The sequence below is a fragment of the Schistocerca americana genome, chromosome 6 (genome assembly GCF_021461395.2).
Source record: "Schistocerca americana isolate TAMUIC-IGC-003095 chromosome 6, iqSchAmer2.1, whole genome shotgun sequence".
Lineage (NCBI taxonomy): Eukaryota > Metazoa > Arthropoda > Insecta > Orthoptera > Acrididae > Schistocerca > Schistocerca americana.
In genome coordinates, this window is record NC_060124.1 from 424,280,669 (window position 1) to 424,302,150 (window position 21,482).

At 38.7% G+C, this 21,482-nt stretch overlaps 1 long non-coding RNA gene across 2 annotated transcripts in view; it reads left to right on the top strand.

Moving 5' to 3' along the window:
• LOC124619872 overlaps positions 1-21,177 on the top strand; it is a 71,207-nt gene extending 50,030 nt beyond the window's left edge. For both annotated transcript variants that reach the window (XR_006980154.1, XR_006980153.1), the window contains exon 3: positions 21,069-21,177. This is a non-coding gene — a long non-coding RNA (uncharacterized LOC124619872). The remainder of the gene's footprint in view (positions 1-21,068) is intronic.
• The last annotated feature ends 305 nt before the right edge of the window (positions 21,178-21,482 follow it).

Here is a 21,482-nt window from a genome sequence, read left to right on the forward strand (position 1 = left end):
GGTAGTAAAGGACAGCAGCACATTCATAGATAACACTTTTATAGACCAAGATAGGTTTAAAAACATAAATTCTTGTCCTGTTGAGAGTGGGCTTTCTGATCATGATGCTCAGCTAGTTACAGTATATGACATAGCTCCATTCAGTAATTCAAAACTACCCTCCTAAATTGTGCGTTCAATTAATGACTCAACAATTAGAAATTTCAGAGAAAATCTTCAGCAGTTTGACTGGGATGAGGTGTACAAGGAACCCGATGCTAATTCAAAATATAACTTATTTCATGATACACTTGTAAGAGAATTTGAAAACTGTTTCCCCAAGAAAGTAGTTAAATCTAATTACAAGAAACTATGCAAAAAACCTTGGCTTACTAAAGGAATAAAAATATCTTGTAACCACGAAAGGGAACTGTATCTAACATCAAGAAAGAGTAATGACCAAGAAACAGCCAAATATTATAAATACTACTGTGCTACATTAAGAAAGGTTATTAAAAAGTCCAGAAGCATGTGCATCATGTCTGAGATTAATACCTCTGATAACAAAATCAAAACAATTTGGAATATTATTAAAAGGGAGACAGGACAACCAAGAGTACAGGATGACAGCATCACCATCAAAGCGAATGGAAACTTGATAAACAACAAGCCGGAAGTTGAAAACATTTTGAATAATCGTTTTTTAAATGTTGTAGAGAAAATAGGATCTGAATGTTCATTAGAAGAAGCAAGGCAGTTAATGGAAGAGGCCTTACCCACACCATTTGATACAGTTGAAAAATTCCACCCACCTCTCCGTCTGAAATTAGGAAGATAATAAACTCTCTCAAGAATAAAAGCTCACATGGGATTGATGGCATTTCCAGCAGGATAATAAAAGCTTGTTCCCAAGAAATAAGTGGGATTCTTAGCCACATATGTAATAGCTCTCTGAAGCAGGGTATTTTCCCAGATAGACTGAAGTATGCCATTGTTATACCACTGCATAAAAAGGGGATACGTCTCATGTCAACAACTACCGCCCAATCTCTCTTCTGACTGCCTTATCCAAAATTCTTGAAAAAGTAATGTATTGTAGAGTAGCTTCACGTCTTTGTAAAAATAAAATGTCAGTTTGGTTTCCAGAAGGGTTTTTCAACGGAAAATGCTATATATACTTTCACTAATGAAATATTAAATGCTCTGAGTAACCGGAGTCACCCGTTGTGATTTTTTGTGATCTATCAAAGGCTTTTGATTGTGTAAATCATGGAATACTTCTAGATAAGCTCAAGTACTGTGGTATGAATGGGACAGTGCTCCAGTTGTTTATATCATACCTAACTGGAAGAGTGTAGAAAGTTGAAATAAGCAGTTCACATAATATGCAAAAAACTGGTGATTTCTCAAACTGGGTACCAATCAATAATGGGTTCTGCAAGATTTGGTCTTGGGTCCTCTGCTGTTCTTAATATATATTAATGACTTGCCATTCTATATTCACGAAGATGCAAAGCTGGTACTTTTTGCCGATGATACAAGTATAGCTATCACACCGACAGACAAGAATTAACTGGTGAAATTGTAAACGATGTTTTTCAGAAAATCATTAAGTGGTTCTCTGCAAATGGGCTCTCATTAAACTTTGACAAAACACAGTATATACAGTTCCACACAGTAAATGGAATGACCCCATCAGTAAATATAGACTTCGATCAGAAATCGGTAGCTAAGGTAGAATATTCAAAATTTCTAGGTGTATGCATTGATGAGGGGTTGAACTGGAAAAAACACACTGAGGATCTACTGAAACGTTTGAGTTCAGCTACTTATGCTATTAAGGTCATTGCAAATTTTGGCGATATACATCTGAGTAAATTAGCTTACCACGTCTATTTTCATTCTCTGCTTTCGTATGACATCATATTCTGGGGTAACTCATGATTGGGTAAAAGAGTGTTCATTGCACAAAAGTGTGTAATCAGGTTAATTGCTGGAGCTCATCCAAGATCAAACTGCAGACACTTACTTAAGGGGAGTTGGAATGCCGGAAAATGGAAAAAATTCACATTTTCAGTTTTTAACCTTATAACTTAATTTGAAATTTTCTGCTTAAAATGGTGCAAAATTTGTTAAGAAATTCCAATTGGAAGTATTTTTATTTAATTTTTCAAAATTACATGTGCGCCCAGCAAAGTTACCCATCTTGTGATTTGTACACATTTAAATCTTCGCATTTCCGAAAACATTACATATAGAAGGCTGTGGATTTCACTCTTCAGTTGTAGAATCTTTGATCCTTCCATAGGTACCATTGTTTTTACGACTAGCTGTGTTTATTGTTCAGTTTTTGATCTGTGAGTGTTTGTTTTGAGCCTCGAGTTTAGTTTGTCGCTCATTTGGAGTTTGTTATCTGTCTTGTTTTGACTTTCAGTGGTGAGTGCGTAGTTTCTACGATGCCTAGGAGTGCATCATTATTTAAAAAGCGAAAGTTTCGCGGTAATAGATTTACAAATAACGTATGTTCAAGTGATTCTGCTTCAGCACCTGTTGATGCTGGTGAAAGTTCTGACGTTTGTACAGCTGAGATGTGTGAAGGAGACACGCCCACCAGTGCATCAAAAAAGAAGTTATCAAACTGTGCAAGTGAAATTACAGATGAAGCTTCTAATGAACAATATGTTTTAGTCGACTTTCCTGTTTTTACTGAGTTTATGAAGAAATGTTTGTGTTGTAATCTTTGTGGAGGTTCTTTTGATATGAACATAACAAAATCTATAGAACTTTCCTGCAAAATTGCTATAGTTTGTGCCAGTTGTGAAAATGAGACCTGTTTTTGGAGCTCTAAAACATGCAGTAGCAATTTGTTTGAGAGTAATATCAGGCTAATGTATGCAATGAGAGCAATTGGTAAAGGACATACTGCTGCTCAAACATTTTGTGCCATAATGAATCTTCCACCTCCACCTGCTAAAATTGACAATTACACTGAAGTGATAGGAGATGCTGTTCAGTCTGTAGCAGATTTATCAATGAAAGCTGCTGCCAGTGAAGCAAAATATATAAATGAAGGAAACCCAGATATCCCTGTTGCTTTTGATGGAACCTGGCAGAAAAGGGGTCACACATCCAAAAATGCTGTTGCTACTGTTACTAGTGTGGACAGCGGTAAAGTTTTGGACTATGAAGTGCTCACTAAACATTGTTACCATTGTGCATCTGGTAAGATAGAAGCAGCTCACATATGTAGCAAGAATTATGAAGGTACGAGTGGAGGCATGGAGGCTGCCGCTGCTGTGAAAATGTTTAGCAGATCAGAAAAAGAACGGGGAGTATTTTACACAAAATTCCTTGGAGATGGGGACTCCAAGGCATACAAAAGTGTTACAGAATCCATGCCATATGTCAATAAGACAATAACTAAACTAGAATGTGTCGGTCATGTTCAGAAACGAATGGGCACTCGTCTAAGGAAACTGAAACAGAATCTGAAGGACAAAATTTTGTCAGATGGTAAAACCATTAGAGGTCGCCTGTCAGATAAAATTATAAATGAATTACAACAATACTATGGTATGGCAATAAGAAATAATGCAAATAATTTGCAGGAAATGAGACAAGCTGTATGGGCCACATATTTACATCGATCATCAACTGATGATAATCCTCAACATTTTGCTTGTCCAGATGGTCCTCAGTCATGGTGCAATTATAGAAAATCTCAAGCTACTGGGGATCCTTATCACCATAAAAATTATATTCCATTGGCTGTTATGGAAGTAATTAAACCAATATATAGAGACTTGGGGCATCCTGATCTTCTGCGAAAATGTCTTCATGGTTGTACCCAGAATCAAAACGAGTCGTTCAACAACCTCATTTGGACTCGTGTACCTAAGAATGTATTTGTTGGGATAAAAACATTGAAATGGGGAGTCAGTGATGCTGTTATTTCATTCAATGATGGTCATATGGGTAGGCTAAAGGTCATGGCAAGGCTCGGCATTGCTCCTGGTATCAACACCATCAGAGGTCTTCAGCTTCTGGACAGCGTGCGAGTAAGGAAGGCTCAGTATGCAGCTGAATTTAATACAAAAATACAAAAAAAGCAAGGGCAGCAAGGAGAAGAAAGCTTCTAGGTGAAGAAGAAGAACTAGAAGATGACCCTGATTACTCTGCTGGACACTTTTGATAATAGAATAAAAGGTATTTGTGAATTTTCATAATAAATTACTTTAATCGCATTTTCTGGCATTTGACATTTTTAGTGTTACATGTACCTTTATCTCATAAACCACTCAACCAACAACGTTCAAATTTTCAGAAATGCTGCAAAACAGTTCAAAGAGGCCACTGAACTAGAATCATGACAAGAACTGGCTTATTCTCTGAACTAGGGAAGTTTATGTTATACTTTTTCCAATAAAAAATGGCTTAATGGTAAAAAATTCATAAATACTATACCAACAAAAAGAAAACATTGGTTCTAGTTCAGTGGGCTCACAATATATGCTGAAAACCTCTGCCAGAATTTCAAAGTTCTGAAGATAATAGTTCCAAAGAAAAAGGTACACAAAGTTAGCAAATTTAACATTGGCGAGATAGGGCATTCCAACTCCCCTTAAAGAGCTAGAAATCTTCACTGTAGCCTCACAAAATATATATTCACTTATGAAATTTGTTATTAACAATCCGAACGAATTCAAAAGTAATAGAAGTGTACATGGCTACAACACTAGGAGAAAGGATGATCTTCACTACTCAAGGTTAAATCTAACTTTGGCTCAGAAGGGGGTAAATTATGCTGCCACAAAAGTCTTTGGCCACTTACCTAATAGCATCAAAAGTCTGACAGATAGCCATATAGCATTTAAAAGGAAATTAAAAGAATTTCTTAATGGAAACTCCTTCTACTCATTAGTTGAATTATTCATGATCTATGGAACAAGTACTAATCTAATGTAATCTAATCTCTAATCTAATCGGTTTGGATTCCGTAGAAATATCAAAACACGTGAGGCAATACTGACCCTACGACTTATCTTAGAAGCTAGATTAAGGAAAGGCAAACCTACGTTTCTAGCATTTGTAGACTTAGAGAAAGCTTTTGACAATGTTGACTGGAATACTCTCTTTCGAATTCTGAAGGTGGCAGGGATAAAATACAGGGAGTGAAAGGCTATTTACAATTTTTACAGAAACCAGATGGCTGTTATAAGAGTCAAGGGGCATGAAAGGGAAGCAGTGGTTGGGAAGAGAGTGAGACAGGGTTGTAGCCTCTCCCTGATGTTATTCAATCTGTATATTGATCAAGCAGTAAAGGAAACAAAAGAAAAATTCGGAGTAGGTATTAGAATCCATGGAGAAGAAATAAAAACTTTGAGGTTCGCCGATGACATTATAATTCTGTCAGAGACAGCAATGGACTTGGAAGAGCAGTTGAACGGAACGGATAGTGTCTTGAAAGGAGGATATAAGATGAACATCGACAAAAGCAAAACGAGAATAATGGAATGTAGTTGAATTAAGTTGAGTGATGCTGAGGGAATTAGATTAGGAAACTTAAAGTAGTGAAGGAGTTTTGCTATTTGGGGAGAAAAATAACTGATGATGGTCGAAGTAGAGAGGATATAAAATGTAGACTGGCAATGGCAAGGAAAGCGTTTCTGAAGAAGAGAAATTTGTTAATACTGAGTATAGATTTAAGTGTCAGGAAGTCATTTCTGAAAGTATTTGTATTGAGTGTAGCCATGTAGTTTGGACAAGAAGAGAATAGAAGCTTTCGAAATGTGGTGCTACAGAAGAATGCTGAAGATTAGATGGGTAGATCACAGAACTGATGAGGGGGTATTGAATGGGATTGGGGAGAAGAGAAGCTTGTGGCACAACTTGACTAGAAGAAGGGATCGGTTGGTGGGACATGTTCTGAGGCATCAAGGGATCACCAGCTTAATATTGGAGGGCGGCGTGGAGGGTAAAAATCGTAGAGGGAGACCAAGAGATGAATACACTAAGCAGATTCAGAAGGATGTAGGTTGCAGTAGGTACTGGGAGAAGAAAAAGCTTGCACAGGATAGAGTAGCATGTAGAGCTGCATCAAACCAGTCTCAGGACTGAAGACCACCACAACAACAACAACAACAACATTATCTCGAAAGGAGGATATAAGATGAACATCAACAAAAGCAAAATGAGGATAATGGAATGTAGTCAAATTAAATCAGGTGATGTTGAGGGAATAATACCAGGAAATGAGACATGAGAAATAAAAACTTCGAGGTTTGCTGATGGCATTGTAATTCTTTCAGAGACAGCAAAGGACTTGAAAGAACAGTTGAACAGAACAGATATTATCTCAAAAGGAGGATATAAGATTAACACCAACAAAAGCAAAATGATGATAATGGAATGTAGTCAAATTAAATCAGGTGATGCTGAGGGAATAAGATCAGGAAATGAGACATTGAACTAGTAAATGAGTTTTGCTATCTGAGAAGCAAAGTAACTTATAATAGTTGAAGTAGGAAGGATGTAAAATGTAGACTGGTAATGACAAGAAAAGTGTTTCTGAAGAAGAGAAATTCGTTAATATTGAGTATAGATTTAAGTGTCAGGAAGTGTCAAGTGTAGCCATATATGGAAGTGAAATATGGATGATAAACAGTTTAGACAAGAAGAGAATAGAAACTTTTGAAATGCGGTGCTATAGAAGAATACTGAAGATTAGATGGGTAGATCAAGAAAGTAATGGGGAGATACTGAACAGAACTGGGAGAAGAGAAATTTGTGGCACAACCTGAGTAAAAGAAGGGTTCAGTTGATAGGACACATTCTGAGGCATCAAGAGATCAGAAATATAGTACTGGAGGAAAGTGTGGGGGTAAAAATCGTAGAGGGAGACCAAGAGATGAATACAGTAATCAGATTCCGGGGGATGTAGGTTGCAGTTGTTATTCTAAGAGTAAGAGGTGTGCGCTGGATAAAGTAGCTTGGAGGTCTGCCTCAAACCAGTCTTTGGACTGAAAACCACAACAACAACAACAATCTATTAAAAAAAAAAAAACCCTATGCCAGAGTTGCACTTGTGGAATTCAGTTTGAAATTCCATCAACACCACACCATCTTTTATTTTTGAGAACTTTATCTTGTAACTTCAGAAAAGGATGTTGGTGCTTCTTCTTATAGTTTCTGTAGCACAACTTGCGACTGTTCAAAGTTTAGCCTGGTATACACATACAAATTAGTTATGCTCCAGACTCACTTATGTGATTTATTTACTGTATAAATTGAGAGGCTGTGTAAGTGAAATTCTGCTGTGCTATCCATACATTGCTTTCTTCACTTCCCTTCTGATGCATAGTATTTTGCTGCGGGGAAGATCACCTGGATCTAATACTGTATTTAAATGGCAAAAAAGGCCATCAGATGCATTGTAGGACTCTCACCAAGAGAATCATGTAGACACTACTTCAAGGAAATGAAAATTATGAGAGTACCAAGTTTATATATTTATAGTTGCCTAGTGTACATGAAAGAAAACGTGGATAATTGTGAGCTTAGGATGTCAGTACACCATCATAACAGTAGACAGAGACATACAATAGAAGCCCCATGCCAGAATAGCAAAGATCCACAATAGCTATAAATATCTTGCTGTCACATATTTTAACAAACTACCCAAAAATGCCCACTCAGTGCCTCTGAATAAATTCAACAATGTAATAACAAAGTGGGTAATAAACAAAAGCTTATATACAGTGAAAGAATGTGTAATAGATGATTGGAGTTTCAAGATGAGACTATGCTAAATTATAAATTGTAATATTTTATGAAGCTACCAGTGTGGTATGTTGACTCACTGTGCCATATTTTATATGGCAATATAGAGATAAAATGTATGATTATTATAACTGTATACAGAATATTCAGATACAAAGAGTCTAACATGATATGCTGATTCATTGTGGCATACTGTATTTGGGTTGCAAAAAGTGATCAGTATATGTTACAATGTACTTTTCTGAAGTTGTTACTTATATAAAAGCCTCCTTGCAACACAATTAAGCAAGGAAAATTGTAAAATAAGTGTAATGCTATAACTATAAAACATATGATGACACCAATTACATGTAAACATGTTCAAAGGTGAATAAATATTCTATTCTATTCTACCTATCAGGACAGGGAAGTTAGCCTGATCAAATTCAGATATTGAATTAATGATGCCAACCTTCCTGAGCATCTTCATAAGCAGGTTTCCATTCTTGCTTATGCAGATCATGGGCTAGGACCTCAGTGGCATGACACAGCGTGTAATTAATTGAACTACAAAAATTCATAGTTCACATACAGATGGCAAACATACCATTTCTTTGCATAGATTATGTCTGTCATGCAGTGTCGAGGAAGGGTATCTGACCAATGATTCAAGAACTTTTTAAGAACCATCAGGTACAGAACTCAGGAAGTAGGAAAAAATGTGATGGACTAAAAGGCAGTAGAGTATTGATAACACTACTACGAGTACCAAAAGAATCATTGTGGGGATTGATCAATACTGCACAATCTGTGTGCAAGTTGTTTTGGGATAATGTCTTGCTGACAATGAACACATTTGCACAGAGGTTTGATGAGGAACTGCATAAACATTCTGTGATGTTTAGCAATGACCCATTTACACTGAGGTGACAGAAGTCATGGGATAACTCCTAATATCACATTGAACATATTTTTGTCTAGCATAATACAGAAACTCAATGTGGCATTGAATCAACAAGTCATTGAAAGTCCCCTGCAGAAATGTTCAGCCTTGTTGCTTCTATAGCCATCCATAATTATGAAAGTGTTGGCAGTGCAGGATTTTGTTCGTGGACTGATCTCACAATTATGTCCCATAAATGTACAGTGGGATTTATGTCTGGTGATCTGGGTGGCCAGATTATTCACTTGAATCGTCCAGAATGTTCTTCAAACCAGTCACTAACAACTGTGGCCTGGTGACGTTGTACATTGTGATCCATAAAATTCCATTGTTGTTTGGGACATGAAGAGCTTGAATGGCTGCAAATGGTCTTCAAGTAGCCAAACAGAACCATTTCCAGCCAGCGATCATTTCATCTGGACTAGAGGACTCATTCCATTCCTTTCCGTGTAGTCACAGCCCACACAATTATGGAACCACCCCTAGCTTGCACAGTGCCTTGTTGACAACTTGGGTCTGTGCCACATGTGAACCCTACCATCAGTTCTTACCAACTGAAATCTGGACTCGTCTGATCAGGCTATGATTTTTGTTAACAAAGACTCTCACACCTGTCGTCTGCTGCTGTAGCCCATTAATGCTAAATTTTCCTGCACTGTCCTAAAATCCAGGTTTGTCATGCATCACACATTGATTTCAGGGATTAGTTCACACAATATTGGTTATCTGTTACCACTGACAACTCTACTCAAATGTTGCTGTTCTTGATTGTTAAGTGGAGGCCTTTGGCCACTGTGTTGTCCGTGGTGAGAGGTAATGCCTGAAATTTAGTATTCTTGGCATACTCTTGGCACTGTGGATCTCAGAATATTGAACTCTGTAATGACATCTAAATTGAAATGTCCCACGCATCTAGCTTCAGTAAGCTTTCTGCTTTCAAAATCTGTTAATTCCCATCATGCAGCCATAATTACATTAAAAACCTTTTCACATGAATTGCCTGAGTATAAATGACAGCTCTGCCAGTGCACTGTCCTATTGTACCTTGTATGCATGATACTCCTGCAATCTGTATATGTGCATATTGCTATACCATGTCTTCTGTCACCTCAGTGTATGTCAGACCATGAACATCAATATGTAGCCTCTCTACACTACAACTTGTCTTTAAGGAAAGGAAGATTACCTAGGAAAACTTGTGATCACACAATTACAAGTTTGGGTGGAACATATTTTAAAAGTGTTACACGAAACATACCCTACAGATAAAATTGATAATATTTCAATGTGCCCCTCATGGTTTATTTTGTAATACTTCTTTTTCCCATTTATCTATGGGTTGGTATTGTCACATTGGTTGTGCCAGTGTTAGTGGTGGTTGGTAGCTGAAAGCCCTACACGAGGCCACCATCACCCCCCCCCCCCCCCCCTCCTCTCTCACCACCCGTAACCTGACTGAATTTGTGTACCCCATCTGCTTCTAGAGTCCAGAGTTAATCTTATATTAAAGTGTGAGACTATTTTTTAAGTGTTTACGTATCATATAACTGAGAGGGGATGTGTGTCCTGCTCCGGTATTTATCTTGTTGGATGTGAGAAACCTCCTAAAAATTACATCCATGCTGGCCAGCAAACTGTCCCCAAACATAAATTGCTGTGTGGATTCAACTCAGAGCATGTGCACCTGCCCAGGTGACCTTGAAACGAGTTCCACTCGCTACCACCAGAGCTCGGAGGATCGCGCTCTAGTTTTAACAGAGCGCGATCCGCTGCTGAAGGGTCCTTCTGGTGCGGCGTACTTTTAACAGGTACGGCTATCTAAGGGGGGGGACCTCACTTTTTTCCTCTAGTATATAGCAGAAATATAACAAGACAGTGATGCTGAAAGGCAGCACAAATTTTGAAGTTACAATAAAGTTAACTGTATGCAGATAAATTAAGCATGTGGTGATATTGTTCTGTAGAAAATTGGCTACTGATTTATCACCTATTGTTTGTCCACCAAATGCTTATTGGACATCAATACTGGTTGGACATGCAGGTGGCAAACTGCCCTCTAATTCGTTGATGCCAGCTTTCGAATGCAGCACTACTACTTTCTTCTAGTTGTTCTTTGCTTGCTTTTGAGCTTATGTGGACCAAATTTCTTTAATCCCAAAAAGAAAGAAAAGGCTTTGTTCCGTATGATGTCAACCAAAGGTACGTTGTGTGGGAGGCCTATATAGGTTGTGTAAATTCGTGGGAGGGTAGTACTGATGTCAGCTGCATTGGGACTTCATGTGGAATCAATGATGAGGAGTGAAAAAGTATGCCATACCAGGATTTGAACGAGGAGTCTGTTGCTCTTGCTTACTAGGAAGTTGTGTTAACTGTTCCGCAGTTCGGATACAGTGTTTATTGCAATTGTGCGGACTACGGTATTTCTGCACACCTCTCAGCTGACCCACTTTCCCATGAAGCACCATGTATGCACACTCCCCAACCATGACTTCCATTCTCGCTACTTTGAGATTCCTGCAGGAGGTCAAACATAATTCTGCATCCACTCAGTAGGTAGTGGACTCATTGCCAATTGAGGGGAATCCATTATGTGAATGCATTGTGTCTGTTCTCTTGGACAGGCCTGAAAGAACAGACGTGTTCATATGAAAGACCTATACAGGGTGCATCACCTAAAACTTGCACCACAAATATTGCGGAAATGGAAAGTGCTTATGATGTGCAGTTTTCACAGAATAGATTGGTAGTCAGGGGCTCTCATTGCTTAGCCAGTAAATGGATTGTAATAATGTTTAGGAAGTGTATTTTTTGTGCAAATGTATGCTTTTAAATGGAACAATGCCTATTGACATTAACAAACTAAAAGAAGAATATCAATGGTGTTTGTTGCAGGATTCTAGTAAGAGTCACTTAGGAGCTATTGTGTTTTGAAAAGTTTCCACGCCGACACTTGTTTGTGCCATTCAAACTATGTAGTTGCTGGGTACAATGTTGTTATGTTTGCTTACAGTGTGCTTGTGTGTTCCTTGAGTGCATTATGACTTACTAGTCAGTCAGTGTGTGATAGTCCAAGCAGTAGACTGTGAGTGGATGATGGGGTTTACCAATGTAGAGAAAGCCAACATACTCATCGTGTATGAAGAGTGCAGGGACAATGCAGTTTGTTCTTGTACAGTGTATGTGGTAAGACATTCCAATAGACATTAACCATCTTGGCAATCATTTATCAACCTCTGCAACCAATTATGTATAAAAGTGTAGTGTAACACCTAGTCAGTTTAATAGAAGGAAACAAGTGACAATGACAGAAGAGCAGTAAATTAATGTTCCTGCTGCTGTTGCAGTTAATACGTACATTAGCTCCTGGGCAGTTGCCTGAGGAAGTGCCTTGAGTCAGGCAAGTGTGCTACACATTCTCTATTGACCTAGGCTTCATCCCTATTGCAAATCTTTCCATGGTGAGCTGCATGGAAACAATTGTGAGATTCATGTTAACAGGCATTAAGACACAATAATTCAGTTGTCTCATGTTTCTTGTTTAGTGACGAAGCCACATTTATCAGACATGGCCAGGTGAAATGCCGAAACAGGTGCTGTTGGTCAGTTGACACTCCCCTGTTGGCTTCTTCAGGTGGAACGCTAGCGTCTGTGGGAATGTAAACTTGTGGTATGGGATAGTGCACCATCAGCTCATAGACCTGTTTTTCATAGACAGAACATGGAACACGCACAAGTATCACACCCTCTTAACAGACCACCTTCCATGGATGCTAGATGTTCCTCTGCAGACTGGAAGGAATCTGTGGTATCAACATGATGGCTTTATTTGGTGCACAAAGTGCTATATCATGTCTTCATGAATTGTTTTCACATTGCTAGATTGGAAGAAGAGGACCTATCCCTGGATTTGATACCTGTAGACTTTTTTCTGAGTGGAAAGTTGAAAGATGCTCTCTACAAGAGCGAGCTACACCTGATAATATACGAACATATTATTGCAGTCAGTTTGCACATCTGTGCTGAAATGCTACCACGTATACAGCAGTAATTCCATATCAGACTGTAAGCAAGTATTGCCACTGCCGGTGATTATTTTGAGCACAACTTGTAATGGTCAATTGTGTCATTACGTGTGAGAATCCACATAACTAGTGTATGCGCTTGTGTTGGTCTTCAATGTGTGCTACGACATGTATTTTACAAGTGTCAGTGTGGGACTTTTCAAGACACGATATCTGATAAATTACTTTTAGTAGAATGTTGCAACAAATGCCATTGACATCGTAATTTACCCTACTTTTAGTTTTTTAATATCAATAGGCATTGTTCCATTTAAAAAGTGTGTGTTTGCGCAAAAAAATACACTTTCTAAGTGTTATAATAAAGTACACTCTTTTGATTGGCTAACATGTGAGGCCCAGACAACCAATCCATTCTATGAAAACTGCACATCCATAGCACTTTCCATTTCTGCAATATTTGTGGTGCACGTTTTACGTGAATTTCACTCTGTACAGTGACTGATCCATCAAGGCAATGAACAGAAGGTAGTTTTCCATAAATCCAAGTACAGCTGGAATTCACCTCGTCTGAAATGTAGTTATTTTAGTGAGTTTCCGGTTTGAGGAAAGGAACATAACACAGTCTTACGTCATGGATAAAAGATACCCCTCTTTGTGGTGAACATATAAGGTGTTTCAGAAGGAAATTGATGTACATTAAGAGAGAGTAGTATTGGAAATTTTGAAGAGGAATCATGGTAGAAACATACTGTGTGTTCTTAATGCCTCTCGAAATACACCTGTTGGAAACAGGTTTTGCATGTAAAATCATAACATTACTGTGTATTTAATGTCGTGAGGAGTTAATGATAACCAACTAATTGGTCCAGATATTGCAAACAACTGTCTGAAAAAGAGGGTGATGTTTACAATTCCTTGTTTGTTACTGTAGAACTTGTAGATGTTAAATCAACAAAAAAGGGAAACAAGGGAGAAATGTTTTGATTACATTCTAAATGCTTTTGTACACGTTAAGGAAAACTGTAGACAGTAATTCCTAATACCTAAACTGTTTAAAATACAGTGAAGCTACGTATAGAATTTTCGAACATGCTTTGTCAAAGGATATTGGCCCTAAAACACAAGAATAAAAAAATCTGTCATTTTACCTTTACCTGCAATATATCTGACTCTATATTAGAAAATTACATTGAGAATAGAGTGTATAATTGTGCAATGACTTCCCTATAGACTCCTCCAAAGCATCAGATTTTTTGTGTATGTTTGCATCTGTGTGAAACACCATGTATGTAAATTTTCATTTTGAGCAGGCCTTAGTTCAGCTGAGCCATAACTAGAGACTAAACAGTTCATGTTGAAAGTGCTCTCTGTTTGTCACCAGTGAATCAGTGTGTTGTTTGTCAGATTGGGGGGAGCTGGTAGGTAGTGCCGATATTATTAAGATTATCAACGTTTCAGTACTAACGTTGTACCATGTGAATGCGGTGTAGGATGTGCCTATTCTCATTATTTTATTGCCTCACCTTGTAAGTATTCTAGAAACTGCTGAAAGATGTCAAAGAATATTAAAAGGGAACAGATAAGGTTCGACTCCTGGCAATGACACAGTTCATGGTACTTGCTCCTAATGATGATGGTGGAGACAGCTGTCAAAAGCTTGAGTGTTTTATCTGATGTGACATGGCTTGAAAACCGAGAAAAGTTTCTCATTTTCAGTTTCAGTCTTTGGGTGACAAGAGGCGAAGAGGTGGTGGCATAAACTTCCTGATCACCAAATTTTCAGTTAATGCCCTCCATCAAACCTTGTCCAGAGTGGATGAAACTAAGGATATGATGCTGTTGATGGTGATCTGTCTGCCGGTTAAGGACATCAAACTCAGCAGTCTCCTTGGAGCCATTTGAGAGGAGCAGATTTTGTGCCAGCACTGGAATTCAGACTGTCCCTTCTCTTTCACCATCATTACCAGCACTCATCACAGTTACCAAGAACAACAGTGCACTTAAGGCACTCATGCTTTGCAAATGGAAGGAGCCCAGTGGTTTTGAATAAATAAAGCATTTCTGATTTAGTTGACCAAACATCCACTGCATATTACAGGCAACAGGGTCATAAAGTATTGAAATTTTCAATGTGCTATTGTTTTTCGAACTTCTACATCTACATCTACATGGTCTGTGAGAAGAGTGATTTTTGATAAGCCTCTGTGTCATCCCAAGTCTCTCAAATTTTACCTTCATGGTCTTTTGTAAGATATACATAGGGGGAAGCAATATATTGACTCACTCTTCTAGAAATATGCACTCTCAGAGTTAAAACAATAACCAAACCACATTGTAGAAGGCCTCTCTTGTGTTGTCTGCAACTGCAGTTAGTTGAGCATCTCCATGACTTGCCCCTGTCACATTTACTAGAGGAGCTTGTAACATAACATGCTGCTGTTTTTTTTTTATTTTTTATTTTCTTTATTTTGTCTGTCAATCCTATCTGGTGTTGATACCAGATTGACACACAGTATCAAGGTGTTGGTTAAATGAGGGTTTTGTAAGCTGCTTCTATTGTGGGTGGACTAAACTACTTCAGGATTGTTACTACAAATTTCAATCTGACATTTGCATTACCTGCAATTAGTTTTATGTCGTGATTATTCCATCTTAATTCACTGCATAACGTCTCATAGTGTTTTTTTTTTTTTTGCATGGAGACACCAACTGGTGTCTTTTGCAAACGTCATAGCATTTTTTTACAAGTTTAGTATATATATATATACTTGACAAGTGTTTATACTCTTTAAGTGAATATTAATATTAAACTAAAATAAATTATTCTATATATATATATATATATATAGAATAATTTATTTTAGTTTAATATTAATATTCACTTAAAGAGTATAAACACTTGTCAATCAATCAATGTTTCAGTTTCACTTTGAATAAGTTCCCTTTGTGGCACCTTATAGAGCTCGGTAATCTGTTGTACCATATTTGACCACTAATGCATGGACTATGGTCTGTTGTTTTTAATTTTGTTCTTTGTCTGTAGTAGCAGTCTTTATTTCTTGTATTATAGGCATGCATATCAGAGCACTTTGTTTCTTTGTTTTGATGTGTCACAAAAAATATAATTAATTTGTAAAGGTACAGTGAGTAGACTGTGAGGTATTTATGATGAACAAAGATTTCCCTGCATGAATCTCTATACCCTAAAACATGGATAATTCTGATTGCTCTTTTCTGTAGGGTTAATATTCTGTTCATATGTATGTCGGCAGCACAACCCCATATATTTTTATAGGTGTGACTGCTTCAAGTGGTTGTCCTGCAATCCTACAATAATGGGTCATTCTACCTATATCTGTGTAATATATTGCAGTTGTTTATGTCGAGGCTCAATTGCCATGCTTTCCACCAGACATAGGTCCCTTACATTACTTCCTGAATTTTACTACAATTTTGTAGTGTTGTGACTTATCCGTGTACAACGGTATCACCCTCAAAAAGTCTCGTGAAAGTTCTGACTTTCCACTAGGTCATTCCTATACACTGAGCTGACAAAAGTCATGGGATAGCTATGCACATACACAGATGGCAGTATTATCATGTATACAAGGTATTAAATGACAGTGTATTGGCAGAGCTGTCGATTGTACTCAGGTGTTCCATGTGAAAAGGTTTCCAATGTGATAATGGTCACATGAAGGGAATTAACAGACTTTGAATGTGGAATAGCAATTGGAGCTAAAATTCATTAGACATTCCATTTTGGAAATCGTTAGGGAATTCAGTATTCTGAGACCCCAGTATCAAGCGTGTGCTGAGAATACCAAATTTCAGCTATTATCTCTCACCATGGACAACTCAGTGACCAACGGCCTTCACTTAATGACTGAGAGCAGTTGTGTTTGCTTATAGTTGCCTGAAATAACTGCAGAAATCAATGTGGTATGTACAGTGAACTTATTCATTAGGATAGTGTGGTGAAATTTGTCATTAATGAGTGATGGCAGCAGACATCTGATACAAGTGCCTTTGCTGTCAGCACGACTTCACCTGTAGCGCCTCCCTGGGCTCATGACCATGTTGGCTGGTCCGTAGATGACTGGGAAACTGTGGCCATGTCAGATGGATCCCAATTTCAGCTGGTAAGAGCTAACAGTAAGATTTGAGTATGGCGTAGACCATATGAAGTCATAGACCCAAGCTGTAAACAAGGCATAATGCAAGCCAGTCGTGGTACCATAATGGTGTGGGCCGTGTTTACATGGAATTGACCGAGTCCTCTAGTCCAACTGGACTGACCATTGACTGCCATTGATTATGTTTGAGTACTTGGAGGCCATTTGCAGCCATTCTGGACTTCATGTTCCCAAAAAAATATGGAATTTTTTTGGATGACAATGTGCCACATTACTAGACCACAGTTGTTCGCAATTGGTTTGAAGTTCTTCTGGACAGTTGTAGCAAATGATTTGGCCACCCAGATTGCCAGGCATCAATTCTGTCAAAGATGTAGGGGACATAATACCACCTCATTGTATAATGTGATAAGTAATGGTTCTATAACACTCCCTTAGAGCATGCACAAAGTTATGTTTGCATCTGAACATTTCTCTGCGTTAAGAATGACATGCTGTGTTCTGTTTGCCAGAAACTTTTCAGTCCAATCACACTGCTAAGCTGATATTCTATACTCTCTTAGTTTGTTCACTACTCAGCAGAGTGGAACTGTATTGGAAGCCTTCTGGTAGTCAGTGAACAGGGCATCAACCTGGGTGGCAATATCTACTGCTCTCTGGGGCTCATGAATGAATGGAGTGAGCTGAATTTCACATGCTCAGCTGAACCGCATTCTTCCTGACAACTGTAATAAAAATTGATTGACACAATAGCAGAGGCCATTTTGTTGAATATACGTATTATCACTTCTCAGTGATCTCTTGCCAATCTCAAGAAAAATGAGATGCTCAAATGTTTAGAAAGATGGAAATAATGAATATGCGTGTGGCCTCAAATGATTTCTAGTTATTGTTTGACCACAATTAACTTAACCAAATACAAAAATTTGCAGCATCAGTCTTGAATTCTTTCGTGTCAGTACTCATACTCATCATTTTCCGGTGGAATGCTATGCACCTGTAGTCACTTACTCATCCACTCCATGGGGACTATTGATGTGATAAAACTTGTCGCTGTGTAAGGACACAGTTAAAGGTTGTAAAGGTGGCGTGCTAATATGCGATGACAAATAAATCCCTAACAATGTGAGCAAACTCTTTTCTGATGTGTATGAGGGGCATTCAGTAACTAATTGCTCTTTCTTCTGTGGATGGGGGGTGGGGGGTGGTCAGTTTCACTTGAAAAGATGCGGAATTTGTCGTCGGATATCATGGAATATTCCCTCTTCAGCCTCTATAGTTTCCAGAAGTTTCAGTAGTTGGTGGCCCTATACATAGCTTTCAAAAAGGCAGCTATAACGGGAGCGCATTCCAAGCAGAGCGCTGTCATTGAGTTTCTTTTTGCGCAAAATCAGAGCAAGTCAGATACTCATAGGCACTTGCAGACTATCTAAGGAGATCTGATAGTAAGTCATTGGGCGTTGCATCTGTCATTGCAAGCTTGTGGAACACAGCTGTGACACTTGCAATGTTGGAAGGTGTGGACACACTCATTCAAGGTGATTGATGGATCACAATCAAAAACTCATTGCGCAATTGGATATCTCTGTTGGTAGTGCTGACACACACATCCGCCAGTTGGGGCACTCAAAGGACTGCACCTGCTGGGTTCCTTGCTGCCAACAGAAGACCATAAAGAGCAACAAAAGGCCATCTGTGCAGAATTGCTTGAGCATTATGAGGCTGATCATGACAATTTTTTGTCGAACATTGTCGCAGCTGATGTAAAATGGCAATACATGGAGTGGTGCCACACCACCTCTCATCTGAATAAGGAGTTCAAAGCTGCACCCTCAGCCATTAAAGTAATGGTGACAGTATTCTGGGTCCCTGAAGGCGTTATTCTGTTTGGTATCCTACCTCATGATGCAGTGGTCATTTTTTAAGTGTAGTGTGCTATCCTCATGAAATTGAAGAAACGACTTCATCATGTTTATCTCCACAACAATGCAAATGAACTTCTCCTTCTCCATACAACACAATGCTTCACATAAGTCTGCACATTTGAGAGTAACCCGTAAAACTTAATTGAACTGTTCTTCATTATCCCCCCACAGCCTGGATCTCACATCTTTCAATTTGCATCTGTTTGCCCGAATGAAGTATGCACTTTGCAGGAAGCAGTACATGAATGATCGGGAGGTTATTTATGCAGCGGGACATTGGCTCTGGCGTCAACCAATAGAGTGGTACCATGTGGGTATACAGGCCTTCCCCAGTAAGGTGGTGTAAGGCCTCGTTGTACAGAGATTATGTTGAAAAATAGGGTTTTGTAGCCAAAAGAATGGGGAATAATGTGGTTTGCTGAAATTATGAATAAAATCAACCTGCTTTCAGAAAAAAAGTGTTGTGTTGCTTATTGATCATCCCTGGTACGGTCACTTACAGCAAAGCATATTTCATACAATCACTACTTTTTGTCTTCCATTTCTGAATGGTCTGAGAGGAATTTCACCATATGTATGAGGATGAGTCAAATGAAAACTTGAAATATATACTAACAAATCGAAATTTCATGCCATTATCCTGTAAGTTGGTAAGAGTGCTACAAACAGCATGCAGAATGCCTTGTAGGTGGCAGCTTAGTGCAGATTCATACATGCCGTCACAGTATCGGTATAAAGATGGCCGCCCCACTTGCAACTTGTAACAGGGAAGAACAGCGTTCTGTTATTTGGTTTTTGCACAGTGAAGGTGTGAAACCTATTGAAATTTATCAACGAATGAAGGTTCAGTATGGTGATGCACGTTTGTCACAGCAGCAATTTTACAAATGGAGTAGAAAGTTCGGAAATGGTGTGACTTCAGTGGAAGACGCTCCTCATCCAGGTCAGGCACAAAGAGTTGTGACTCCAGAGAACATTGCAGCAGTTGAAGCCATAGTGAAGGAAAACCACTGAGTGACACTGGATGACATTGCAGCATGTTTACGGATTAGTCATGAGTCAGCACATGATGTGCTCCAGTTTCACAAAGTGTCTGCAAGATGGGTGCCACGGCAGCTGACTCCTGAAATGAGAGAATGAAGTGTTGATGCTTGAGAAGAACTTCTTCGGCTCTTTGAACGGGAAGGTGATGGATTCCTTGCAAGAATCGTTACTGGGGATGAAACCTGGGTTCACTTCCACCAACCGGAAATGAAGAGAGTGAGCAAAGAATGGCACCATTCCTCATCACCAAAACCAAAGAAGTTTCGAACAGAACCATCAGCAGGGAAGGTTATCCTGACTCTCTTTTGGGATGAAAAAGGCATCATTTTGGAGCATTACATGCCTAGAGGGACCACTGTCACCAGTGCATCATACACAGATGTCCTAAAAACTCATCTGCGGCCTGCAGTCAAATCAAAGTGACGTGGATTGCTGTCAGCAGGTGTCCTTTTGTAACATGACAATGCAAGGCCCCACACTGCCTGTACAACATTTGCAACAATCACAGACCTGCATTTTGAGTGTCTTCCTCTTCCTCATCCACCATACTCATTAGACCTTGCCCCAAGTGATTTCCATATGTTTGGACCACTCAAAGACGCAATGTGTGGAAAGAAGTTCCATTCTGATGAAGAAGTATGCCATGTGGTGCATGAGTGGTTTTGTGGACTACCAGAATAATTTTTTTGTAAAGGAATTTATGCAATTTGTAAGCACTGGAGGACTTGCGTTGAGTGTGGGGGAGATGATGTTGAAAAGTGATACAGCTTTGTACCACTTCTGCACAATAAATAATATTTAAAAAAAAAATTTAAGGTTTTCATTTGTCTCACACTCATATCTTTGTAAGTTCACACAGAACTGTGAAAACAAGTGAATCATTTTATCCGACTTGTTGGTTATTGATCTTTTAAATTTAAATAGTCATAAACTTAAACCACTGTAGATTTAAGCAATTCATCCTAGAAACATGAACCAAAATATTGCTTCCTCCTACGTGTATCTTGTGAAAAGACCATGATGTAAAATGAGAAAGATTTGAGCTCAAGGAGGCAGAACACCAATAAATCTTTCCACAAACAAACCATGACTAGAACAGGAAACAATGGAAGTGAGAGTGGTAACAAAATAGCCTCTGCTACACACCATAAGGGTGTTTGTCAACTGTAGATGTTGATGTAGGAACGACCTTTACATGTTACAGCAACCACACAGCCAGAGAGAGAGAGAGTATTTCAGCACTGTCTTCTCACTATTTCAGGAACTTCGATCCAGAGGCAGCAGTAGAGCGGATGGTTGAAGCAGGTGTCCTGCAGTCAGGGAAATATGCTGACAAGAAAAAGGGGACATTCTGGTGACTTATTCTCTCACTTGATGTCAGTTCTTATTAGTATAGTTATAAATGTATGTATGAGTAAAATAAAGATCTCTTTGTTACTTTATGTAAAGGATTCTTTCTTTGTGCATTCTGCAAGTCAATATAACCAGGTCTTATCTCCGCCTACCTTAGCATTGCCCAGTTCTACACTGTCCTTTCTAAATGCAGTTGCTTGTTGCAACTACTTGTCTGTCCACTTGCAGTGCATTCACACTGAGACCATATGTCGTACAGGAACCTAAGTATGTGGTTGTGACATATCTTTTAGTACTTCAGACTTGTGATAAATACAGGGTG